This window comes from Rattus norvegicus, chromosome 2 (assembly GCF_036323735.1).
Source record: "Rattus norvegicus strain BN/NHsdMcwi chromosome 2, GRCr8, whole genome shotgun sequence".
Lineage (NCBI taxonomy): Eukaryota > Metazoa > Chordata > Mammalia > Rodentia > Muridae > Rattus > Rattus norvegicus.
Window position 1 is genome coordinate 77569213 of NC_086020.1, and position 25597 is coordinate 77594809.

The following is a 25597-nucleotide window of genomic DNA, read 5'->3' on the forward strand; positions in this document are numbered from 1 at the left end:
TTTCTCAGTGTTTTCATTTTGACTCTACATTGACTGAGTAAACCAGAAAATCTGAAAGCAGTAACTCCATCTGTCCTTGCCCCACAGCTCAGGATGTAACTGTCAGCCCCAAGGCCTGAGAGAGGAATGGGAGACGATATCTACACTCCGGTCACTAGATTGATGAAAGAAGAAAAGAGGCCAAAGGGCTACAACAAGGCTGACACTCACTGCACCCCACACAGGTTTGCCCCAAGAGAACAGAGGATGCCCGACAAGCAGCAGAGATGGAATCTTCATGGACAGGTAAGAATGTCTGAGCTCACAAACGTGCTAGAAGGTGAGATCTCAGGTCAGTAGATTACGCCCCCAAATGACAGCGATGAAGACCTCCAGATTTTAATTAGTGCTCGCCTGCAGTACTAGGTAGGCCAATTAGTTTTACAACTCCACAGATTTCTAATTTTACAAATTACATTTAATTTAGGATGTGAGCATATGTTAATGCTTAATAAAATTTTGAGCTGGGCCTCCCTGAGGAGATGATAGAGCCCATAGAACGAGGAACATGAAAGGGAGGAAATGAATTCAGAATTCATGAAGTAGGCGCACTGGTGTATATTAGCATTTTATATGTATTTCTCCCCAAGAGCCAGTCATGTCTGTGCCGTCTTGTTTAATGTAGGCACACAGAGACATACTTGTTTTAGGACCTGGTGCTCCTGTGCAGACAGGAAGTCATTCACATTGTACAGTGGAGCATGTTGGCTTCCTGCCTCCTGAGTGTGAAAGAACACTGGTCATATTTGGCCCTCATATAAATATTATTAACCATCATCACTCCCTGGACTAAAGTTGCACTCAAACTGGAGCTGCTATGTTGCAATAGTTTTCTATCACACTAGCCTTGGATAATAGCAAACGGACTGACAGTCCAATATAGAATCAACGCCATGATACACCGACACTCAGAAAAACTTCCAGTTACAAAAACGTATGCAGCTCACAGAACAACAGGTAATGGGGGCGTGGTACCACTCTTTTCACACCAAATGGCTAAGACTAAGGCAGGATAAAGGCTGCCTCAAAGGATAGGCTCTGTATTAAACTGGGTCCTTTAACTGTAACAGGGGCCAGGGACAAGTAAGGCAAAGATGTTGCCATGGTTACATCTGACAACAAGTCTGCATGCACCCACCTAAGACACAGTCACTGGCTACACACTAGCCTGGAAGCTCCTGTCCAAAAGATCTGAATGCTCAAGAGCTGAACTACAACAATGAAAGCAACAGAGAACAAGAGTCTGCTGAATGCGAGTCTAGGACTCAGTCTGGGATACAAGGATTCAGTGTCCCTGACACCCTTCCTTGGAAAGGAGGGGGTACCACAGGGCAGAATACAGAACCACTGCTCAAGTCCCCTGGATTCACATCACACCAAATCTTCAAATGGGAAGTCAACTGTGAACTCAGACATGAGGAACCAAAATATTGGCCTAGCCTTGCCAATACAGTATACCCACCACTGTGTCACAGTGAAAGAGACCAGGTTCCACAGATCTGACAGAGACAGTATGCTGTGCAAGGCTGGCTCGAATGCTGGCCCAGAAACCTAACAGACCGTGTCAAAGCTGTTTCCCAACTTCAGATACCTTTTGAAGAGGCAGCATTCCCATGGTGAAGACTTCAGCTCTGAGTCAGTCTCCAAACCCCATGGGACACAGAAAATGTATTCATTGGGCTGTCTGGTATTGAACCTACTTCTTCATAATTAAATGAAGACAAAGAAACACAATTTCAAACCTCTAAACTAAATAAAGGTTTAACATTTTTTTTAAAAAAAAATGGCTGACATATGTGAAAGTCATGATCTATAGCCCCAAAGCTGCAGGACACATCCTCCAAAACCTGACACCCAGGGGTCACCACTCCAGATACTAACCAACACTCAGAAATTCAAACCATCCATACAAGGCAATCCAAGATTAGATTTAAAATTGGGTGATTCTTAAAAGTTCACATAAAGTTCACACCAGAGGCTGGGGTAGGGGGTTTGATGGAGTGCAATTCCTTCAAAGACCTTTAACAGAAAGGTTTGAAAAACAGATTTGGAAAAACTGATGAAAAATTTGGCCAATTCATATGTTTCCAAGTAGCTACGCCTTTACAAACCTGTGCCTGGTCAGAAAGATGGTTCACTTAAGCAGTGGTTCTCATCCTGTGGATAGAGACCCCTTTGGAGGAACCCATATCAGGTATCCTGCCTATCAGCTATTTACATTGAGATTCATAACAGTAACAATATTACAGTTATGAAGTAGTAACAAAATAATCTTATGGTTGAGGTGACCACAGGAGGAACCACTGAAACTACGCCACAAACTCTCTGGTACTGACTGATTCTAAACAGTTACTTAAGTAGCCCTAATTCCAACAAACCAACACTCAGAAATCCAAACCATCCACACAAGGCAAATCCCAAATTAGATGAAAAACGGGGTGATTCTCAAGTTCACAAAAAGTTCACATCATAGGTGTAATGAAGGTAATAACCCAGACCACAACTTAAATCTAGATTTCACTTCTCAGGCTAACTAGAATGGTTGTCATTCCATGGTTGTGCCTTTCCCATAGAGGACTGGAGGAGTCATTTGTAGATTGGGAACCTTGGCTCTTTTCCATTAGTTGACACCTATGCTTTGATGAAAATCCAGTCTCAATGGCTTCCCACCACCATTATATTTCAGCTCTTCTCATGGTTGTCTCAGATTCTGCTATCTGGAACCTGTCCCTTTCTAGAGAGGTTATATGCTTATCAGGTAAGTCTCTGACATACTCCAAGGAAGCCAAATTCACCCCTTCTGGTGGCTGCCAAGCTTCTAGCAGAGAAGCATCTTGAAAGTTCTAGAGGAAGAAGGCGCCCTTGAACCATGGAGGAAGATGATAGGATCCAATCCATGAGACAACCTCCTACTCTAGAAAATATCTACTCAAGAAATATTACCTTTCTCAAGTCTCTGGATATTTCTTTCTCTGTCAACATATTGCATGATATTTTGTGGTTTGTTTGTACTTCTCGACAACTCCCATTCTTACCTGGACTCTGGAGTTCCACACGTGAGCTTTGTGAATCCTGGCACTTCATTGGACACCTGAGTTCTCAAAGAATTGTAGCTTCTTTCTACCTCGAGCCCATCTCCATCTCTCCATTTCCCCCCTTTCCACACTAGAGAAACTTTCACCTTTGTTTATTTCTTGAGAAAATTAGACACCATAAGATCAAGAAAGTTCTAGACCTAGAAGGAAAGAAAAAAATCTATAATTTTTCTATGGGGAAACTAATAATTTTTAAAGCCTAAATGACTTTAAATTTTATTGATCAAGAATCTTAGACTTCCATATATTAAATTGCTGATGTAAGAATGCTCATGAAAACAGAACTGGCTATGAAAACATGGATCGGTGGATGGCCTGAATATAGATGTACAGGTGTTTGGCATCTTAAGGTTATCATTTATAGTGTATTTTAACAACTAGATAATATTAGCAGACTAGTTCTAGTGAGAATGCAGGGTCTCCAATGATAACAGACATGCTGTCATTGCAGTGGAGGAGACGAAGAATTGTCATTATTTATTTAATAGCCACTATAGGATAAATTTTATAAACTATAGTCTGTGTGTGTGTGTGTGTGTGTGTGTGTGTGTGTGTGTGTGTTGTCTGCTTCTAGTAGGTCCCATTTATGTTCAAATATGTTTAAAATCTGACAGCATCTGTAATGGCAGCATACTTTGGGACAACTCTTAGACCCTTATAAGCTTTATCATCTGTGGGATGAGAAATAGGAAGAGATGACTCCCGGAAGTCCTCAGAGCATGTCCAATGTTAGTAACCAACCCTTAAAGTAATTAACTAGAACACACCTCCTAGATACTCACCAAAATAGGTGTGTGTGTGCATGTATGTGTGTATGTGTATGTGTATGTGTATATTCCTCAAGCATAATGTGGCTTCCTGTCTTTTTCTTTATTCATGTTTAAAGGTCAGTAAAATTTTAAGCCCACACATATAAAACAGACACCATTCCAAATCCTGTGTGTAAAATAGATCATGCAGAGACACAAATCTAATTTACCGGAGTAAGCTAAACTCATTGATTCAAAAACTGAGTCAGACACATAAAAGCTGTTGACTGACCACTCACCTACCTCATCCTTCTGTCTCCAGAGTTGGGAAATGGATAACATATATTCCTATCAGAAACTAATAGAAAGGATTTTGCTTACATAATCTTACCAAATTGAAATCTATCTCCCAATATTTGAGAACAAAATATATTAGCTAAGAATCTTTAACTCTACTTCAGAGCTTATACCATAAATATACACAAAGAATTAATGTCACTACGCTCCTCATAGTACCCAGAACTTACTGTGTCTCATGAACACCTTGGCAAGAGCTATGGTGGTCTGCATTGACTGTGGACAAATACCCACTGAAAACCAAGATGTAGACTCTCAAAGGCACTCCCAGGGAGACAAGGCCTGATAGCACAGCGCTTACAGAACACTGAAAGGAGTTAGTAAGTCCCATAACAAGGCTGACTCACCAATTACATCATCCTCTACAAGCAAGAAATGCAAATTTACCAACAGGATACTTAAAACAGGCTACAAGGGCTTTGAAGGAAGCAAAGGCCTAAGGAAAGAACAAGAAAGGGGCTGGCAGGGACAGTACACAATAGGCAGGGGACCGTGTGCCCAGCTTATCTTTACAACAGTGTGAGACTGACATCACGGTGTCTACCTAGAACAGCTCACACAAGCAAAGGAGGGGGGGATGGGCTCGTAGCAAGGCAAATAATAGATCAAACACCAGGCTACAGCCATGAGGGTTTATCATGATGCCCACGCATCATCCACCCCAAAGGCCTGAAGGACAGTGTATACTATAAATGTTCCAGAACATTCTCTTTTACCTTAGACAGTGTAAGCTACTCCACAACCTGGATTTTATGAAGGGCACACGCATAAGCACATGTCTGCTTACTTACCTCCACCCTCAAAAAATCATTTTAAAAGGCAAATAGTCTGTGTGTGTTTGTGTGTATATGTGCATGTGTATACCTGTGCATGTATGTGCTCCTGGGCTTAGAACCATGCTCTATGGCTTAGTATGCTCCTAGCCCTTGTATAACTTTTATTCAGGGTGTGACTAAGGTTCCCGGTCTGGGGTGACCTTGCTCTGTGACACAGGCAGGCCTTAGACTTGCAGTCCTCCAGCCTCTACTAGGAGGCATGTGCATTCTGCATATATGTCTGTCTGTGCCATCAGCCCTGAGTACCTTCTGTTAACTAGTCTGACTTAACTCCATTCTTGAAACACATGAGCGAGTGGAGCTGGTCTTCACTATTTACAAATCACATTAACATTTGTGGTTTAAAGTTGTAATTGGAAACAGCAGGCATCTTTTATTAAACAGGCATAATGTCCTAACAAATGTACTTATCATCATTTAATCCCTCTTAAATTAAATGAGCAGTCCTAACTTGAGCATTTATTAATAGACAAATGGCCAGGGGACATGACTGGGCAGTACCCTTGCCTGGCATGTGCATGGCCCAGGACTCTATTCCCCCAGAACCATAAGAAAAAGAAAGAGGGGGAAAAGATTGTCATGCTATGATGGTGGACATGCAATAAATTTGTTTTAACCCTCATTGTGTACAAGAGTAGGGATAAGTTCTTCTGTAAAGTATGGACTTAGGGTGACAGGCACTCGTCTATGTAGGTGGCTCAGCTGTGGGAAAAGTACCACCCTCATAGGGAATGTGGGGAATGGGGGAGGGGACGGCTGTGCGTGTGGGAGGGGAGGGCACATGGCAAGTCTCTGCACCTTCTGCTCAATTTAGCTGTGAAAATGAAACTGCTCTGAAAAATGTGCTATTAAAGAGGAAGAGAGAAAAAACCACCAGGTCCTTCTTACCTCTGCCCGTAACACATTAAAATACCCTCAATAACTTGTGCCGTTTCCTGCCTCTCTTCTTCCTTGCCTTTTTTTTCTCAATTCTGTTTGTTTAACCCTACTCCTATAACCTGTAGAAAAATCCTTGAGCCTGAAAGAATTATGAGTTATTTCTCACTATTCTCAAAGCTGTGACATCTGCAGAGGAGAACAAAGGTAGAGATGAGGTCCCATTGATGTCTTCTTTTTTTTTTTCCAGAGCTGGGGACCAAACCCAGGGCCTTGCGCTTCCTAGGCAAGCGCTCTACCACTGAGCTAAATCCCCAACCCCCATTGATGTCTTCTGTAGAAACCTAGTCTCCTAACTTGGGATGGAAACACACATCCTAAAAGGTTCCTCCTCTTAGCGTATCCTATGATTGAGTTCTGGTGTATAAATTATGGGGGGAGATGATATATTGAAAGTTCAGCATAGGTCCAGCTGTGTACCTGGTCTCTATAAACAGTACTTACTACTACCAAAACTATTCAAGAAAGAAAGCAAACATCGCCCTTCCACTGTGTTAACACTTCCTTATGGCAGTTTCCAGGGAAAAGGGCTTGGGTCAGCATAAATGAACAGATGTGAAATCCACACCAAGAGTCTTTTAATAATTTTATTAGTATACATTAATCGTAGAGGATGGATTTCCTGTGACATATTCATATACATGTCACATGTTCTGATCGTTCTAACAGCGCCCCATCATTTCCTTTTCACCCCTCTTCTCACAGCACATCCAGAGTTTTACCTCACTAACTCAAATGTGTCTTGTCCACTGTGAGAGGATATTATCAAATGAAGATATGCCACACATACCAGAATTCCCCAGTGAGCAATGGGCTCAGTCTCACTACAACTCTTGGGCAAAGAAAAACAGATGTGAACTGTAAGACTAGAATGTTCTGTACATGTCCCAAAGTCATTTTTGTTGCACATAGTAAGCATGGGATTTGTGACTAACATGAATCCTATGGCTGTCTGCTGCCTGGGCTAACAGGGACCTGTTTTGCAGAGCATGGTGGGGTATACCTTTAATCTCACCACTCTGGAGGCAGAGGCAGGAGGATCTCTCTGTGAGCTCCAAGGTAGCCTAGTCTACATAATGATCTCCAGGCTAGCTAGGGCTACATAGTGAGACACTGTCTATAAATAAATAAATAAATAAATAAATAAATAAATAAATAAATAATAAATAAATACTTTAAATATACCCTAAATTTGTTGACCTTAAAAACTATTTCCTACATGCTGGAGGCTGTGTGTAATATTTAGGCATGTGCTGATTGATTACTCAGATAAGGAAGAGTTGTGTGGCTTTAGTCTCCAGTTATACATCCTGCCAGGAGAACCAGGCTGAGTAGCTTTCTTATATGGCTTAGAGTGAGGGCTCAACCAATCTTCTTCTGTCTTACACATTTATTATTGACTGGGGAAGTCCCTATTGGGGAATACAAGGCAGCTTTGCAAGAGATAAGCAAGGTTAAACAGAAAATAGGCATGGAAAGAAATCTGCACAGTCTACGAAAACTCATGAAGTCCTACCGGTAATTAAATATAATTCCCAATGAGTCATACTACAGCAGTTAGACACCTTGCATATTTATCAGAAATTACATCCAGCTCCCAGTGCCAGAGAGGGGAAGGACACCATAGAAGAGATGGCAGAAAACTGAAAAAACTTGTAACCAACTATACCAAAACTTTTGACAATCCACTGAAGTGACCCGGGGGCCAGACAAGATTTTGATAAACGACCAGCTCTCATGGGTCCCATGCGGCTTCTGAGTATAAGTTTCAAAACAGACTATTAAAAGTCTTGTCCTAAAGCTGAGTCTCCATTAACACACCTAAATACAGGTTTCATCAAATAGGCTTCCAGTTCTTGCCAAAATAAACACCAGTAGGTGTTAGTTGAAAGGGAGAGGAGAGAAGCCCGAGGTTCTTCCGATTCTTTGAAGTTTTACTTTAGTAAAATAAAAACTCAGAGAGTCAGCCATGAAGATGAGCTGGATAGAAACAGCGAGCACCTTTACCTTCAGGAGAACTTGGAGAGAGTGAGGAGAACCAAGGGATTGTGAGATTTAACAAAAATTCAGTGCCGCTCTAAAAAAGGAAAACAACTAAAATACACACACACACACACACACACACACACACACACACACACACACACACACACAAAATAAAAAGGCATCTAGACAATGGGCCAGGTATTGTTCACCAAAACACCTTCAGTCAAAACGCACAAGACGTGTCATGGGGACTGCCAACGGACAGGCAATTAGTTCACTCACAGAAGGAATGCTACTCACAGGGCGATAACGCCAGACTCAAGGAATGCCAGTGTCTTCTCTGTCTCAATATGGCTTAGTGACACGAAGCTATAAACATTCCACGTCAGGAGACAATCACACAGAAGAACCAGGTCACATTTTTAGAGTCTCCAGCTATAGACTTGGGCAGTCTTCCTTCTAAGTGTGGAAATCTCTAAATCGTCCTTGTTAAGAACAGACCCTCAGTCTGGGCCTTAGTTCAGAAAAGCATCCCAATGACCTCAGAGGGAGCTCTTAGGCCCAAACTAGACACGTTCATCAGTTTTCCTAATTCCATCTCCATGAAGAATTCTTGGTTGATGACCACAGTGTGGGCTGGAAGATTCCATTGGTGAGCTTGCAAGGTATATTGAGACATTCCAGCTTTTTTAAATTCCAGAAGAATTACACAGTAGCATAAGCAGATTCTTTAAGACCAAGAACTGTGGTTTTTTTTTAAACCAAGATGGCCCTATTAAGAAAAAGGATGAGGACCTACTCACTACATTTGAACTATTGGAGATTCAAGATGAGTGTCATTAGATCTTTCATTCCTATTGCTAACCTATCTCTGGTTAATTTTTTTTAAACCAATAATGATGTAAAATCCAAGCTTTTAAGACATGCTCTCAGGACATAGTAGCCATGCAACTATTTAGCACTAACTTCCATTTATCGGCCTGGAAACAAACACCAGATGATCTGCCCATGCTTCTCACCAGTATAAATAAAAAGAGTAATAATAAACTGGTTTTGCTTTTCTTCAAGGAAGAAGACAAAATTGTCTCAAAGATGAATGTGTCAATTCGCTTCGAACAACTACACTGGGCCACGTACTGTGTGAAGTTCTAGAGAAGCAAAAGTCAGGAAGGCAGGGTTTAACCTCCAGGAACTTCCCAGTGAAGTCCATCAGTCATCCACCCGAAATGACAGGGAATCAAAAAAGTAGCAGAGGAGAAGGTGAAGGCTGGACCACAGCAGTAAGAGCTGGCTTGCTAACATCTTATGAGTTTGATGAGAAATTTTAAAAAAAATCCTGTGGCCAAGAGTCCAATCTCAAGCTATTCAGAAGTCAAACAAAACCAGCACTTTAGGGCAGAAATGTTATCCACATCTGACTAGACACAGAAGTACACTTCTTATGAAAACATTTATGGAGAATAATCTGATGTCAATGCTAGTCTTGCAAAGAAACTTACAATGACATGTTCAGATCACAATTTATCAAAAGAAAATGCTTCCCTTGTATAGATGCCCCCTATCCTAAAAGGTCAGAGTCCTTTCCACAGGCCCTGACTTACCCCATCCAGTACACCTTTGTCTAGAACAAAGAACAAAAGCCATTCGTTCCTTAGATTAAGTAACAACTCTTTGAGAGGAAAGACTTGAAAGATCTTCAAAACTATTGGGAGCTTTCCTTAAGAATTTGAAGGTTGGCACATCAGCTCTCTGCAGGATCCTCTCCCACTGAGGCCAAAGGGATATCCAGGGGGCCCCACCCTCTCAAAGGAGAAGGGACATTTAGGGACACTCCTTCAAGATATCTTATAGCCCCAAGCATCCACTGCCCATGCACCAAACACATTCTCAACTGTGGGTTGACATCAGCTCCTCTTGGAAGGCTTTTTTCTTCTTTATCTAATTCCCCAAAGGCCCGGGGTTTGATGAAAACTTAGGATATTTAAGTGCCTTTTGTTTCTCATGATTAAGACCTTGGAAGTAAACCAATCCAGAATGCCCCTGCATTGTCAAAAGTGGTCTTTACACTAAACTCTTTTAATAATAGGTAATTAAACTCAAACTACCTCACATGCTTAAGATCTAGAAATAAGCAGTAGCAAAAGAGGAAGGGCTAGACTAATGACTGACCAAAGTTGATTTCATGCCTTTTCCCAGGTTGGTGTCCAGTGAATCTATTGCCTGATATTTATTTCTCTGTAATTACATGTCTACTCACTTACCTGTAAGTTTCTTTAAAAAATTAAAAAATAAAAATAAAAAAGATAAGTCCTCCAAGCTCCATCAACAAATAAAAATGACTTCCATGATATTTTACTGTTGTTTGTATTTTCCCAGTTTGAAATTAAAAGAGTAGAGGCCATGTACTCATCATGGATTTCCAGAAAGGAATCCGAAAACACATAAACCTCTCCCTGTTACAGATGCTATTCATCTTTTAATAATGAAAGGGAATTCATTACAAAAAAACTTGCAAATTTTATCTACCTAAAAAAAATTATTTTATTTGATGTCTCAAATGCTTAAGTGTATACCATGTTCTTCTAACCCAATGACAGCAAAGGGTAGGAACAGAAAAATCTTCCCATATTCAAAGTGAGGTGAAGAATCAGCTATACTACCAACAGACTGAACCCATTCCATGGGCTTTCTAAGAGGTCAGATCTACCCCAATTGTGCCTTGGGACCCATTAGTGATCCACAGTGGCTTTTCTTGCTGAATTCTCTGAATCTAAATGTTAACCTCAGACATTCAAGGAAACGGTGGGAAGAAAAAAAGAAAAAAACAAAACAAACCTAGCAACCACCTGGAAATACAGGTCAAAGGTAGACTGGCCACCTGGACACCAGCTGTGTCGTAATCAGCTGCTCAACCACCAAAGCACGTTCTTCCAGCCACCTGGAGAAGTGGTAAGTCACAGACTCCAAACTGAACATGGAATAGAATAAAACTAACTTCAAGAAGCTATCTGCCCTGTTGCCTCTACTCTCCCTATATTTTTACTCTATCATTTAGTTTAATCAACAAGACTTGACCCTTTCTAGGCACTAGGTGATCTATGAAGACGCAACTGGAATATCTGCGTTTGTGAACTGAACTCATTTCCAAGGACACAGTTTTAAGAAAAGGTTTGATTTAATAATAACCAAATATTTGTTGTATAAGTTATGTAGAAAGCATGAGCATCCTCATAGCCCAGCCCCGGAAGCTACTTCAACCATAACTACAGTCTTACTATGGAAAAGAGAGGCCAATCCAATTGTTTAAAGAAAGGATCAAAATGTGAGGAGTGACTATCCCTAGGAATGGTGCAGCCACTGAAGCAAATGATCTTTGTCTCAGTCACAAATCACTTTAGAAATCAATGTCCTGTCACAGTTTTAAAAATATAAAAATACTAATATAATAAGCACTCCATGGATAAGAATGAGATCCAGCCATGATGGAGCTGAAGAGGTGGCTCTGTAATAAAGAGCACTTGCTACACCTGTGAAGGACCCCAGATCAGTTCACGGTACCCATGTTGAATGGCTCACAGCCACCGGTAACTGCACCTCTGGGAATCCAATGCCCCTCTGGCCTCTGAAAACTCCTGTGCTCATGCCACAGACACACACATAAATAAAGAAATCTTAAAAGAAAACTAGACCCATTCTGTTACAGTTTGCAGGATAGACATAAAAAAATCCTTTAATAATTAAAAGTAAAGCCAATGATATTTATGAATAAGACAATGGAGGGAAAAACTCCTCAGGGCCGTCTGTCATGGAGTACATCAAAACCAGGGATGGTGGGGATAAATCGCAAATGTCATTGTGTTTGTTGAAGGTGCATTACCAGCTGGTTCCTCTGTATGTGATGTAAAAACAAGGACAACATCCTGAAACAAGCCTTACTTGTCCACCCTGATGTGTGTGGCTATGAAGTGCGAGGCCTTTCCAGTCCACAGATTCCATTAGAAATGGACCTATGGAGATGAGGAGATGCCCTGACCTCGGTGAACTCCCAACTTAGAATAAATGGTCCAAGCGTAGAGTCGGGGAACAATTCACTGTTCCCCTAGCAGGTTTCATAGTCTCAGATCACGTGTTCATCTGAAAGCCTAAGACTCCCAACTTCACAAAGCCTCAGTGTCGACTGACCCAGTGCAAGCGAATCACACTCTGTGACTCGGAAGACCAGGCAGGCAATGCTCGCTGCACTCTGCCCAGCTCTCACTCACTGAGTTGTGCTGTGCAATGTTCCCACAATGGGATATTATTTGTTTCCCACAAATAGCAGTTTTACTCTTCACTTGAGACTCTGTCTGAGGAGGATGCTCAGACTTGTGAGCCATCAACACTGATTACTTGTAATGTCTCAGGGCTCTAGGACAATCACTATTAAGGTTACTGCCTGGAAACGGAATAATTGCACTAACTGGAGTGCACCATCTATTCATCTTCATAGTAAGCATAGCTGATGAGGTGAATTTAGTGTCCATATAAGGATGTCGTCTCAGCTACCATGGGCAACTGGCAGAAGACATGTGCCTGCCATGAATATACCGTATGTTGGACAAATACAAGGGGCGTGGCATGTATCAGACCAGGATACCTTAAGGGTTAATCAGAGTGGCACATCCCTGTCTTCTGAGCATTTTATTTCAGGAGGAGAAAGGCATCCAATCATCGCAAAAAACGTCCATGGTGCTATGAGACACAGATATCATCTTTGTGAAGAGATTAAATGTAGTCTGTGCCCTTTACTTGACATGATTTTGAGAGTCAGGCAGAAGAAACAGTGGGAATGAAGTGGGAGAATGATAAAAACGCAAGCAGGCATCGTAGCCCAGCCACTGAGGGAGGATGACTGTGTATAGGAAAGGCATCAGAAGATGCACAGGCAGGACCCGATACATTGGCCAAAGGCATCTGTGTTTTATTCGAGATGCAACAGAGAATTACAATTGCTCGTATGGGGTGAAGAGATGCCAGGCTGGAAATCGAAAGTCTGAGTAATGGCCCTGAAGAGGGATGACACTCCACACCAGCCGTGGCTCAGTATGTAACAGTGGGCAGGCGTAAGGGTCTACACTGCTCCGATACCCAGGATGGGCCTTAGAGGGAATGGCATAGAGAGCAACTTTCAGGCCTCGGTGGAAGAAGTTCTACTTAAGAAAGTGTGGACTTAAAGAAGACCACTGATGATGGTTTAAAAATACACATTGCATAGAGCCAAAAGGTTGAGATTCTAAAATAAATACAGCACATGTTTTCCACAGGAGATCTCTCCCAGCAAAACTTTTTAAAAAAGATACTAAGTAGAATCGCCTTTCTATTTGGTTAGAGCTCTGGGCTTGTTTATTTCATGTAGTGAAATTAAATTATCATCTTCAGTTTCACAGTAGGCTAATGAGGTCATATTTGCATGGCTATAGTTAACCCTACCTGACATGACCTGAGACTGAAAACCAGAAACCAGTGGCTGACTCACTTGAGAAATCACCCTCTACAATGGCAAACAGCTCTTAAAAAAAAAAAGAGCAAGAGCAAGTGTTAATAGCAGACATACCTGCATCTGCACGTGTCAAGAATGTACCTCAAAAACTCCCTTTGTGAACCACTGCTTATTTTGTTACAGGGAAAGGCCCCAAAATTTATTAGTCTCAGTTTTTTTTTAGTCACCAGGGAAGGCACATGATGTCTGACATGGTCAACAATATCCCTACCTCAATGTTCTACTGATCTGAAGCCATCCATGAAAACTCTCAGGCCCTTTGGCCAGAGCCCCAGAGTGGGGCTGGGAGAGGGAGAGAGGGAGGGGGGAGGGCAGGAGAGGGGAGGGAAGAGAGAGGAAAACATCTAATGAATTCCTACCAGTAATCCTGATGCTCAGGTAAGATCCAGAAGACCTGCTTGATGCTTCTGTACCCATCATCACCACCGTTGATAGGACTTCACAAGAAGCTCCCCCCCAGAATACTCTCCTTTCTACTCTAGAAAACGAAAGATTGGCCCCCATCTCCCTGCACTGAGAAAGCCTTTCTCTGATCCTTTCTTCAGTCTCTTGCAGTGTTCGGGAATCATCGTGTAGAAGAAAAGCTTTATAAAACAATTCCAAAAGGAAAGCTAGGTTTTACCATGTGTTTTATATAACTACTAGGGGATGCTTGCTTCCAAAAGCACAGGGGGGGTTGGTGTGTGTAAAGATTTGGGGGCCCCTTCTATGTGCCCAAGTCCTTCAGAATTGTACAGATAATGGGACCTGCACACCCCTTTATCATCCTTAACACAGTAAGTCTAGGAACCTGTCTGATTCCTGTATCCATCTCTGCTTTCTCTAGTGACGAGAATCTGAAATAAACCTTTAATTTTCCTTCATCCCATGCACCAAATGGGAACCTTTATGCTTGGCTTCAATGGCTTCGTGAAGATTCAACCAGGACTCTAGTTGTATAGACCTCCCTTGCTCCCTCTTGAGATACTGAGTATCCAACGATTTCCCTAGCAAACTATCCTTTTTTCAGATCAATCAGGAACTGTCATTGACTGGTTGAATTGTAAACCCCTGAAATTCCTGAGTTGAAGCTCCACTTCCTGGCATTGTGACTGAGTATGGAGAACAGGCCTATCAAGAGGTAGTTCAATCAATACTGAAGTGGATAAGACGGAGCCTAATCCAATCTAGCCTGTGTCCTTACAAGAAAGGGAAATTAGGACATCCAAAAGGACAGTAGTAATACGTACACTCTATGATGGTTAATCCTCATCATCAACTTGACTGTGTGTAGAATCACCATGGAAACCTGTCTAGGTGCTTCCTGAAATATGTAATCGAGGTAAGACCCACCGTGGAAGGTGAGTGATCGCAGGATTAGGGTCCCATGGAAAAGAAGGACGCCAGGCTGTCTCAGTTTTCCTTTCTCACAGATTCCAAACTGCATGCAATGTGACCGGCTGCTTCACCCTCCTGCCGTAGCGATTCCCCATCCCTGACAGACTGAACCCTCAGAAATAAACCTTTAAATTATAACAAGCCCAGAAAAGGCAGCCAGAGGACGAAAGAGGAGGGACCTCAGAGGAAACCGACTCTGCCCTGCGGCTCCTTGGTCTTGGACTCCAGTCTCCTAGAAGCACAGGGAAAGAACTGCTGCTGGTTCTGTTTCCCTGTCTGGGAAGCTTTGTGCTGGCTGCTGGAGGGCACTGAGCTGAGAGCAAATACCTGTGCCTCCACTTCCGTAATGTGAGTCTTCCCACCCTCCCTTCCCTCTTACCGTTTCTCCTCTCCTTCCTTCACACTCTTCCCGTCTCCTTCCCCCAGACAATGAAGAGACAAGGGTCGTGCTTGGATTCCAAAGGCCACCAGCTACTGACCCTGCAGCTTTTCTTCCTGCATCGTACTTATCGGAAATCCCACCCACACTAGGGGAATCCAGACACTTCTAGAACCAGAACAGATTGTCTTTCCCCTTTTCCCCTCCAGAAATATGGCTGTGAAAGTACCCTGGCTAAAACTTCCCTCGTGTTTGGTCATTTCCTCCTTTGCAGAAGGGTTTTTACCAACGTCTGGATTTACCAAGGAACCTTCTGCTCACAATTCCTCTTTGCCCCTCAAGACTGGAGCTATGGACTTAGTGGCAGAGGCAGATAAAGGTGTTATCAGAAATTCTCGTGTAAATGTATCAGAAATTCTCATGTAAATGTATCCCACCCAACTGAATGTCCCACTAACCCAAGTATGCTGTATTCTAGATCCTTTCTCTGATTGGTGGCTATTTCCCCTACCAGGCAAACTAAGCAAATAGTGGCCAACATGCCAGGGCACGCTGCTTTGCCACGAATGTGTACTAATATTAACAATCATCTAATACCCTAAGGGCATTTTTGAAAGGCAAACCTTCCCCCAGTTCCCAGTTCTCACTTTTCTCCAATAGAAATCGCAACAATCCCAAAACAGCTGTGGGCTCACTGCCCTAAGAAAGAGCAGCTCAATTTTTATGTTTTTTACTCTAAAGTGCCTCAGTCTGGACTCCTTTGCCATTTCTCTGGGAGTCTCGGCTTGATGAGCTCACTGTAGAGACGACAAACAGCCCTTTGATGGTGTGCCTAGAAAGGGAAATCAAACTAGGAGAGAGAGCCATCAAATCGCACGTCTCCACATAGAGACTTCAATAGCACAAGCCCATTGTCCCAATCTGTGAAATGCCCAGTCTGTTCCTTCCTTTTCGCCTTAACATGTATTTGTTGCTAGAAATAAGGATACACTCAAAGAATGGGCTGCTATTGGCAGACTTTCAAGAGCAACAAAGTAATGTTCGTTAGCTAACACTGTTTGGGGGTCACCATTAGCTAACCATTTTGGGGGTCGCTGTTAGTTAACACCATTTGGAAGCCACTGTAGTAACACTGTTGGGGGGTCAGTGTAATAGCACTATTTTGGGGTCACTGTAGTAACACTGTTTGGGGGTCATTATAGTAACAACAATTGAGGGTCACTATAGTAACACCATCTGGGGATCCCTAGAGATGAGAACCATGGCGACTTTTGCATTTGTTTCATAGTCACATTGTCTTTTTATTAAAATTTCCTCTTTCAGACCGGTTGTCAGTTAAATATACTCTCAGAGATATCAATAAAATTCCTTCTCCATTGAGAGATCATCTTGCCTTACCTTAGTGAAATCAACTGCTAGGATCCTATGACATCACTGCCTTTCTCTGCACTGTAGTGGGTTGAGTTTACCCAGCGATCCTGCCCATCTGGGTCAAAGTACAAAGAAATACAAAGCCAAGCTCTCAAGATGGCGGAAACAGAAGTAGTCAAAGAACAAAACCAGTTTGACAATTCTGAAACCAAGTTTCTAGAGTCCCGTTGAGTGAGCCCTGGGAAGTTAGAGCTTAAAGTGTCAACAGAAGATCACCAAGGCTACTGAGGAAGCCCTGATACCACCACAACCTTGTTCAATAGGGTGCTACTTGTAATGTTACCTGAGGTTGCTTGATCAAAAACCCCATGAACTACTGTCACCATCAATTGTTAACCAAGATTCATCCCATTGTCCTAGAGAACATGAATCATGCAACGATTCCAAGGTACCTTAGTTGATCATATTAATATCTTTAGCAAGCATCCAAGTGGTCCCCTAGTTTCACCCTATCCTAACCATGAACTACGGGACAAAGGCAGGGTAGTGGGAGGGGCCTCACATCTATAAGTCACAGATTTCTCCTTATTTTCCTTCTTTCCAATCATATTTGATGACCTTAAAAGCAAATATAGACTGCTGATACCGTTTCCCCTGCTCAAATAGCTGAGGACTTCTGTAAAGGTCAAAGACAGCAAATACTCTTACACGACTCTGAGTCTCAGAACCAACCTCAGATGGCCTGAGTGATGGAATGGAAGTCTCTGCAGACTTCACCATCCAACCAGAACGTTGTTCCCTGCGTCTTTAAGGACTAGCCACTGGGTGCTGCTGGCTTCCTTTCTGATACACTAACTCTACTTAACAGTCTGTTAGCATTTAGCTTTCCTCTTGTCCTAGGTCTGTGGTAACTGTTTTGAATAGACCACCAATGGGAACTAGTTGTGTGCCTTTTCAAAGCCTCTCCGCTAGGCAATCCAGGAAGTTCATAATACACAAACTTCTATCAGACAAGCTTTTCTTGTGTGTCTATTTCTTCATCGGCATAGAATAAAACTCTTAATATCAGTTTACCCTAGGAATAGATCCCCTTCTGAGACTACTCATGAGTAATGACTAAAAAACATTCTGAAAGCTGTGAAGTCACTCACACACTGCAGTTTTCTCTGGAAAAACGCAATTCCTCAAAGCTACCGGCCACGCAAAGGTCTAGACTGTTTTGAATGTGAACACAGAAGTTTCCCACCTAAAACTAAACATGATAGCTTGTCCCATTCTGAATACATGTAAACAAAACCTGCTCAAACCAGTTCCAAACATTCCAAAATTAAGCTCCATATCTAACAGACGACTCAGGATGCCACAGCCCTTTCAAATGCCCAAATCAGCTCAAACAGTGTAACTGCTAACTTTAAAGAAAAATTAAATCTTCCGTTTCCTCAAACTTCCAAACCAGACAACACTGGCAATGGGCACAAACACTCTGGGCGTCTGTCACCTCTCTACAAAAGTTCACACAGCGGATGTCTTCAGAGACTTCCAAACATGTTTAGGTCATTTAGACTCAAAATTAGTCTAAAACTGTTTTTTTTTTCCCTCAAATGTGTACCGTCTATCCACAAACATTTAATTCTGCCACCATTGTTCACTTTAGAAGGAAAGGCAAGGTCCAATATCAAAACCTGTCTCTTGGGTCATTTTAATTCATGTCATATATTATTTGGAATAAGAAGGAAATCACGTGCATAGAGTGTAAGAAATAGAGCCAAGATGGATGACATGGGGATAAAGGAATAGGGAGTTCCCCGAGTGGGGAAGTGTGATGTAATAAAGGTGAAAGAAGCCCCGTAGAGAAACAGGGAGAGGTTCAGAGGCCCAGCTGAACTGTCCAGCAAGGGTGACTTGGAGAAATGGTATTATTGTCGTCATTGTTGTTACTCTTATATGTTTCAGGCCATGAATATAAATAACCCAGTTGGACATTCTTTTTCTTCTGCCTCACTCAGTTGGATGGTACAGCGGAAATGACATCCATGCTGGGAAATAACCTAGCTTCCCCTTAGTCACGAACCAGCTCATAGCACTTTGTGCAAACCACTGACTTCCCTAAGAGTTCCAAGGTAACTATTTAGGTTTTAGGTACTGAAACTTTCACCCTTCAGCTCCAGTGAGGCCTGAATTCACGAAGAGCTGAGGTTCAGAGAGAAGCTAGAAACACTTTCTGTGTGTGTGGCTTGCATAGAGGAAGACAGGCTAATTCTTACAAAGTAACCCTAACTGCACAGTTGGAAACAGGTGTGCTACTGCCCAGTTTCGAACTTCAGAGCCGAGTTATCGATAAGACATTTGGAATACTGCTTGTACCTGTGAGTACGGAAGGCAAGAGAAGTATCAAGTGAAGCCACACTTATTGAAAGTCTGAATAACAGGCACCATCATTGTCACCATGCCAGGAAAGAGTGACTTGAGGACATTAGCCTTTAGACACTAGAAGGAAGCCATCTCTAATTGATAGCCTTAACTGTGTCTACTGCTTGGATAGTTAAACTGTACAGTAGATGTCTTTCATTAGAAACTTAGTATCACTCACTCTAGGTGAAATACTGACGGTGTTAGTATGTTAAAAATCACTTACTTAGCTTTGAGACTCTGCGTTACATAAGATAAAATGGATCAATAATTAACTATGGTGAATGGAGTAGGGCTGAAAACCATCAGATCTTAGGCACACTAGTTGAATCTCTACTTTCCTTTTATTTACAGGTGAGATACATATTATATTAGTGTGAGGGGATTAAAATTCAGTTATGGCATGTGCTATCACAATATAATGGCATACAGGAACTAGGAAGTATCTTGCAGACATCCTCAAGGGGCGATAGCTTAGTTTGACTTTTACCCACTGATATCTAACTTCTTCCAAATGCTTCCCTAGGCCCTCACATGGGCCTGGCTTGTAACACTGACCTCATTTGAAGAAGCATGTGACTAGCTATAGACGTAGAGGATGAAGTAAAGGATATGGGTTTGTCCATCACTTTAGGGTGAATGTCAACTCAAAGGATGGGACAGGATTCTATGGTACTGATCACAATCCCAGCCATACCAGCCTATAAAAATCTTACCTCTGAATACCATACTCCATACACAATACACAAACTATTGCTAAAATATGTATTTCCAAAAAAGAAGGGTTTAAAAGCTATTGAAGCCCAGCTATGCAAAAGTGAGCTCTTATTAAAGTTTAATGAATTAAAAGTTCACAGAATGCTCCAAGTGACACATACAAAGGTTTTTGCCTTCTTCACTATACCATGTTTCTCCTCCATTATCCTGAAGTATTTCCTCATGTTCGAGTCCCCTCCAGTGCTCACAAATAGTTTCTGTTTCCAAATCTCCTAAGCTTTCAGGAATATCTTCCTGAACTCCCACTTAGCCACACCCTCTGTGCACCAAGTGCCTCAGCTACCCAGAATCTTCTCTACGTGCTTCCTTGGATTTGTACTCAAATCCTCTGGGTACAGAAGGAAAACCACTCCTGGGCTCCCTCTACCTCAGTTCATCCCATGCCAAACTCCCAGAGGAAAAGGAAGAATGCTGTTTGAAGCCTACCATTTCCTACACTGGCATCTCCTCAGAATGAAAACTGATCTGCACCCTGGTGAGAACATGACTGTGATTCTCTGCTTTCAAAAGGTTTGCCACGCAACATTTGTCTGCATGTTTGTCTTCCTAGCTACAGAGGGATTGCCTTGTAACAGTTCTTTGACAGTCTGGTTATGAGTCCCTCTTGACTTTCATAAGCAGCCTGGGATCAAAGGGGCCAGACTGAGACCATGTGGCCCACTTTGGAGCAAATCCACCCAGTGCCCACAGAATATCAAATTATGTACATGCATCATATATGAGTGTGTGTGTGTGTGTGTGTGTGTGTGTGTGTGTGTGTAAACATATGAGCTATCTGAGTCCTTTTATATTGAGATCAGCTGTTTCTGACTGACTGTTGCTAAGTACTCAGGTCTTCTTCTGTCAGCCAGGATGAGAAATGCAGCTCAACCTGGTAGATACTGGTCAGTAATGTGTTCCATTTACTACATCAAACAACACACAGGGAGAGGTTAAGGAGCCCTTAAGGGCCAGTCACCATTCTTAGTCATCCACAGACTTGCATGATCCTTGTTATAGCCTGAAAATGGGCATTACTACCTCTGTTTTACAACCGAAAGGTGCTCCACACCCAGTTTCTTTCCATTAAAACCTGGGAAATCTCCCTGCAAATTTCCCCTGAAAACACATATTTTATCTTGAAAGCAATTCTGCCTGTTTGCATCTCTGTAGTTATTTCAAAGAGTAAATCTCATGGTCACTGGATTAGCTGAAGTCTGGGGAGAGAATGAGTCGGAAAGGATTGAGCTGAGCAGACACACACTGCACCCATTCTGGAGAAGAGCAACTTGTCCTTGTATGCTGTCTTCAGCAACTGCCTAGGTGACAGCTATGGCGATCATCAGGGAGAACAGGAGGTGAAAACTGCTTAGAGCAGTAAAGGCCTATGCAAATCCAACAAACCAGATACCAGCGTACCAGCTTTGACGTAATTCTCAGAACTTTTTTGGACAGCTTTTGAAGGTGAAATTTTACAAGAGATCACAAAAATCAGACCAAAAAATAATAATAATAATCTGTGTAAGTCCTTTATTTAGTAGTAATTGTTCCAGCACGTAGAGAATAATGGTGGTTAGTGTGAGTTTGAGGCCCGAGCTAAACTCAATGTAGATCATTTATTTTAGAAGTATTGATAAGATGTTGATGGGCTGGTACCAGTAAGACGTCCCTTTTCGAGCATGTATTTACAAGGACAGAAATGAACTGTTTCAAAATATAAAACCATGCCAAGCAACATTCTAAACCCATTTCTTTAGTACTGTCATTAACAGGATTTTATAGTGTATTCATATAGACATACGTGTGTACATCCATGATGTACATATGCACGTGTGTAAACGTGCTACTCGAGATATTTGAAGAAGGACTCTGATGTGCCATGTTTTACACAGCTGCCATGAATGGCACAGACATCTACTTTACAGTGAACAATATTCCCAAAAGGTAGCTTTTTTTCTCTGATTTCATACACCATTTATCTTGACCATGAAATACAAATGGCTTGAAGTTAAAGGGAAATAAAAATAAAGAAAACATAATTAGTACACTTAAAACCATAATGTGATTTGTTCTGGAAACTCCAGGAGGATTACAAAGAGGCCTCGGAGCACAGGGAGCCTGATGCTGACGGCCCGGCCACTGAAGATGTAAGTTAGGGGAATGGAGGGAGATCCATTTCATAAGCCACAGACAGCGTAAACGCCAGCTAAGGACCACAAATGTCCAGATAATCAATGTAGTCAAATGCTGGTGCAATATATCAGGATTTTAAAGAGCTCCCTCTCTCCTTCTGCTAATGTGTAGCAAGAAAGCTGACTAAATGGGGGGGAAAGTAACAATATCTTTAATTGATTTTAAAATTATGTTGTTCAAAAATCTTAAAGCTCACTGACTTGAAAGCTATTGGTTTTAGACTATATCCAGCACTCTCTTCCAAAAATACTACCTAGGGGGAAAAAAGACTTCATTAACATACTATAACCCTCTAAATTATACTACTCAATGCATAATTCAGACAGAATATAATACATGACTCTCAATACATGAAATTAATTGCTAAGTATCAGAAGAATAGAACCTTTGCCACCTAAGAAGCAGCCAGACACTCACCCTACCAATTATAAGCTGTGGCATAGTGACTGTGGTCAATATTGAGGGTATTTTCTGTTTTTTAAGGAACAAAAGGGAAGATTGACGTTTTCTGCCACGTGTTATTCCACCAGGACCTACTAGAAATCCTGTGGCATGAAAGCCTTTCAAACACAATCCACCATTGCAGAAATAGGGCATTAGCTCCCGACACATATAGTAAGCCCTGTTTAGAATAGCAGAAGTAAACCAGCACCAAAAAAATTCTGAGGAGCCATACGCTGAGAAATACATCATTTGAAAGAAAATCTGCCATCAAAGGACTATCATGGCTCCTGTTAAATGGGGGAAGGGGGTATTATGAACTTGGTGCTTCGCCATCTTCTTCCCAGCAATGCTAGCGCCTTCTTCCTCCCCCCCCCTACCCCCACCTCAGCGAGGTTTGCCTTTTGGAGTCTTTAATGAAACAATAAAGTAGGAATAAGAGAATTCAGAAAGGCTTAGGCTGCTGGAAAGGTAACCATTTTCTCACGCTGGCTTCTGTAGGCCATCTTGTTCATTTAAATGCCAAGATGTCTTAATCTGTCCCAGGTGGTATCACCAGGGGCAACACCATCGCTGGTCTGAGACTAATGTTCCTTGGTCAAATGACCCGCAATAAAGATCTGTCAGGCAAACAGCTAATTGGTGCAGACTAAGAAAACCACCATCCCTGCAGTGCGTTACAAACAGAAAGAACAATGGACAGTTCTAGAAAGGAAAACAGCAGTGTGCATCATATTCATATATATATATACACATATACATGTATATGTATATATATATATATATATATATATATATATTTCACAATTCCCCCTCCCTTTTTTTTTTTTTTGACTAATTGCAATCCGTAAAAATGGGTGAGATGTGAAAGCTTGAGGGGGGAAAAAGAAGCATACACAAGACCGAGACCGAGCCTCGCGGGGAAGGGAGTAGGGAGGGGGTGATGGGAGGGGTGGTCATTTGTGTCCAAGGGTTTCATGAAACATTTAGGGCAAACGCCTTTGTTCCTAGGCTCGGGAGGGGAGTGGGTGGATGGATGATGGGGCTGCCTGGCCCTCCACACCCTACTCTCCGGCGCATGCGCGAGGCCAAGACAAAGGAATAGGTAATTACAGTCCCGATTCATTCATTTTGCCTGCAATACTGGAGGTCTGCGGGCCCTTGCTATATTCCCAGGGGCGGAGGTTAATCCACACCCCAATAGCAGTCCCCTTGATAGCCGTGTTTTATTTTAGCCCGCCACGTAAGTGGCCAGTGGTCTCGGCCAAGACAGAGGTGTGTCAACTCCCATGCCAAACACTGAAAAATCGCACCCATGTGCGCTGTGCTCCTTTCAACAGAGTGAAAATCTCTGGGGCAGAGGCTGTCCACCGAGCTCGCTTAAAGGCGGAAACGTCTCGGCGTGGGGGGTGGGGGTAGCAGATTAGGAACAGGGCCAAGCGTTCGATGAATATTCATGAAAAGAATGCGGTTCCCAGCCACGCATTGTGTGCCATCGGATCCAGGGATTCTGAAATTTTTCTTTTAATGGTGTAGGGAAGCGGGAACCAGACGTTGGGTTGTAGCGTTTGAGATACAGGGGGGAAAATCTACAGAAATCTTGTCTTGCAGAAGGGTTGTGCCGGTTCGGACCGCGGGCTGTCAGGTTCAAGCCCACCCCACCCCCAGCCCCCCCAGGCTGGGGCGGCGGTGGAGGCGCGCGGCCCGTTTTCTGAGCGCAAGGCTCAATAAATAAATAAATAAAATGTTGGCGATGTCCACAGGTTAGTGGGAAGGCAGTTCAGCCGCAGACCGAGCTAGGGCTTTGATCTGCCCCGGGCGTGCACACGGTCTTCCGAACCTCGTGTTCCTCGGTTACCCCAAACCAAGATCCAGGAGTCCTGAGGGCCAATCCACCCCCGCCCCTTCCGATCAGACCAGATTCCGTGTCTTCTTTCTCCCTCCCCACCCCACCCCCATCCTCCATCTTCTGCTACTGCGCCCCTCACACGGAGCGCTTTCTCCGTGGCTGTGCCCGTTCCGCTGACAGAAGACTGGGTTTAGCCCACAGAACCCAGGCCAGGGGATTCGATGCCTTGAAAAAGATTTCGCATTCGGTATTTCCCGGTCACCAGCCGCTTCCCACCCTCCCGCCCCACTCCCTCCCGAACTCTGTTCATCTGCCTCGCCGCCACCCTCCGCAAGCTCCCCACCCTACGAAAGGCTTCCGAAGCTGTCCACCTTGGGGGAAAGCATCACCATGGATCCCCAAATGCGACAGAGCCCACTTAGAGGAATCCCACGCCCACTGTGTCTAAACCCGGCCGCACCCAGTCTGCACCGTTGGAGAACCCTAGGCTTCAGGGTGGGGCGGGGCCCTGGGGAACCGGTGGCCCTGAGTCCGCGGTGGCGTGAGGGACCCACGGCGCGCCTCCTTACCGGCTTTGGGTGCCTGTGCCGGCCCTGGGTGAGCGCGGTGCCTCCAAGGGGCCCGGGTGTCTGGTGTCGTCCGGCCGAGTGCCTGGCCGCTCAGCAAAGGCTCTCTCTCTCCCGGCTCGACGGCGGAGCCCGGAGCGTGGAGCGAGTTGGAGCGCTGCCGCCGCCGCCGCCGCCGCTGCCGCTACTGCCGCCGCCGCTGCAGCCTCTGCATTTCTCGATCGCTCCCCCTCCCCTTCCTGCCCAGCGCCCTCCCCCCCCGCGCGTCCGCCCGCCCAGCTCCTCCGCTCGCCGACCCCGCCCGCCTCGCGCCCGCCCCTCCTCTCCCAGCCCGCGGCCTGCACCCCTCCCGCTCCGTTCGCACCCCGCCACCCGGGGGGTCCCCAACTTCTCTCCTCCAGCAGCCACTGCGCCCCGAGACGCCCCGTGATCCAGCGCCCCCGTCACCACACCCGCACAGTCACCCCCACCCTCTGCTATCCTCATTCAGATCCCTCCCCTACAGCCCTGTGCCTTACCCGCCTCCCCAACAGTTTCTGTCAGTCCCCCCTCCTATTGCCTCCTTGCACGCCCCTCCATTCCCCCACTCGCGGCGGGACTGTCTGTGGATTTCTCTCCTCTCTCTGTCTCGCACACATTTTATTTGAAAGCATTGAATAATTAGCTCGTGCTCTCGCTCAGACTTAAGGGGCTGGTGAACTATTCCCTCGCCGCAGCCA

At 43.7% G+C, this 25597-nt stretch overlaps 1 protein-coding gene across 1 annotated transcript in view; it reads right to left on the minus strand.

The window, feature by feature from the left end:
* Positions 1 to 25085, minus strand: part of Basp1 (brain abundant, membrane attached signal protein 1) — a 47670-nt gene extending 22585 nt beyond the window's left edge. The window contains exon 1 of the mRNA NM_022300.2: positions 24882 to 25085. The gene's annotated coding sequence lies outside the window, so the exon portion shown is untranslated. The remainder of the gene's footprint in view (positions 1 to 24881) is intronic.
* Positions 25086 to 25597: the final 512 nt, after the last annotated feature.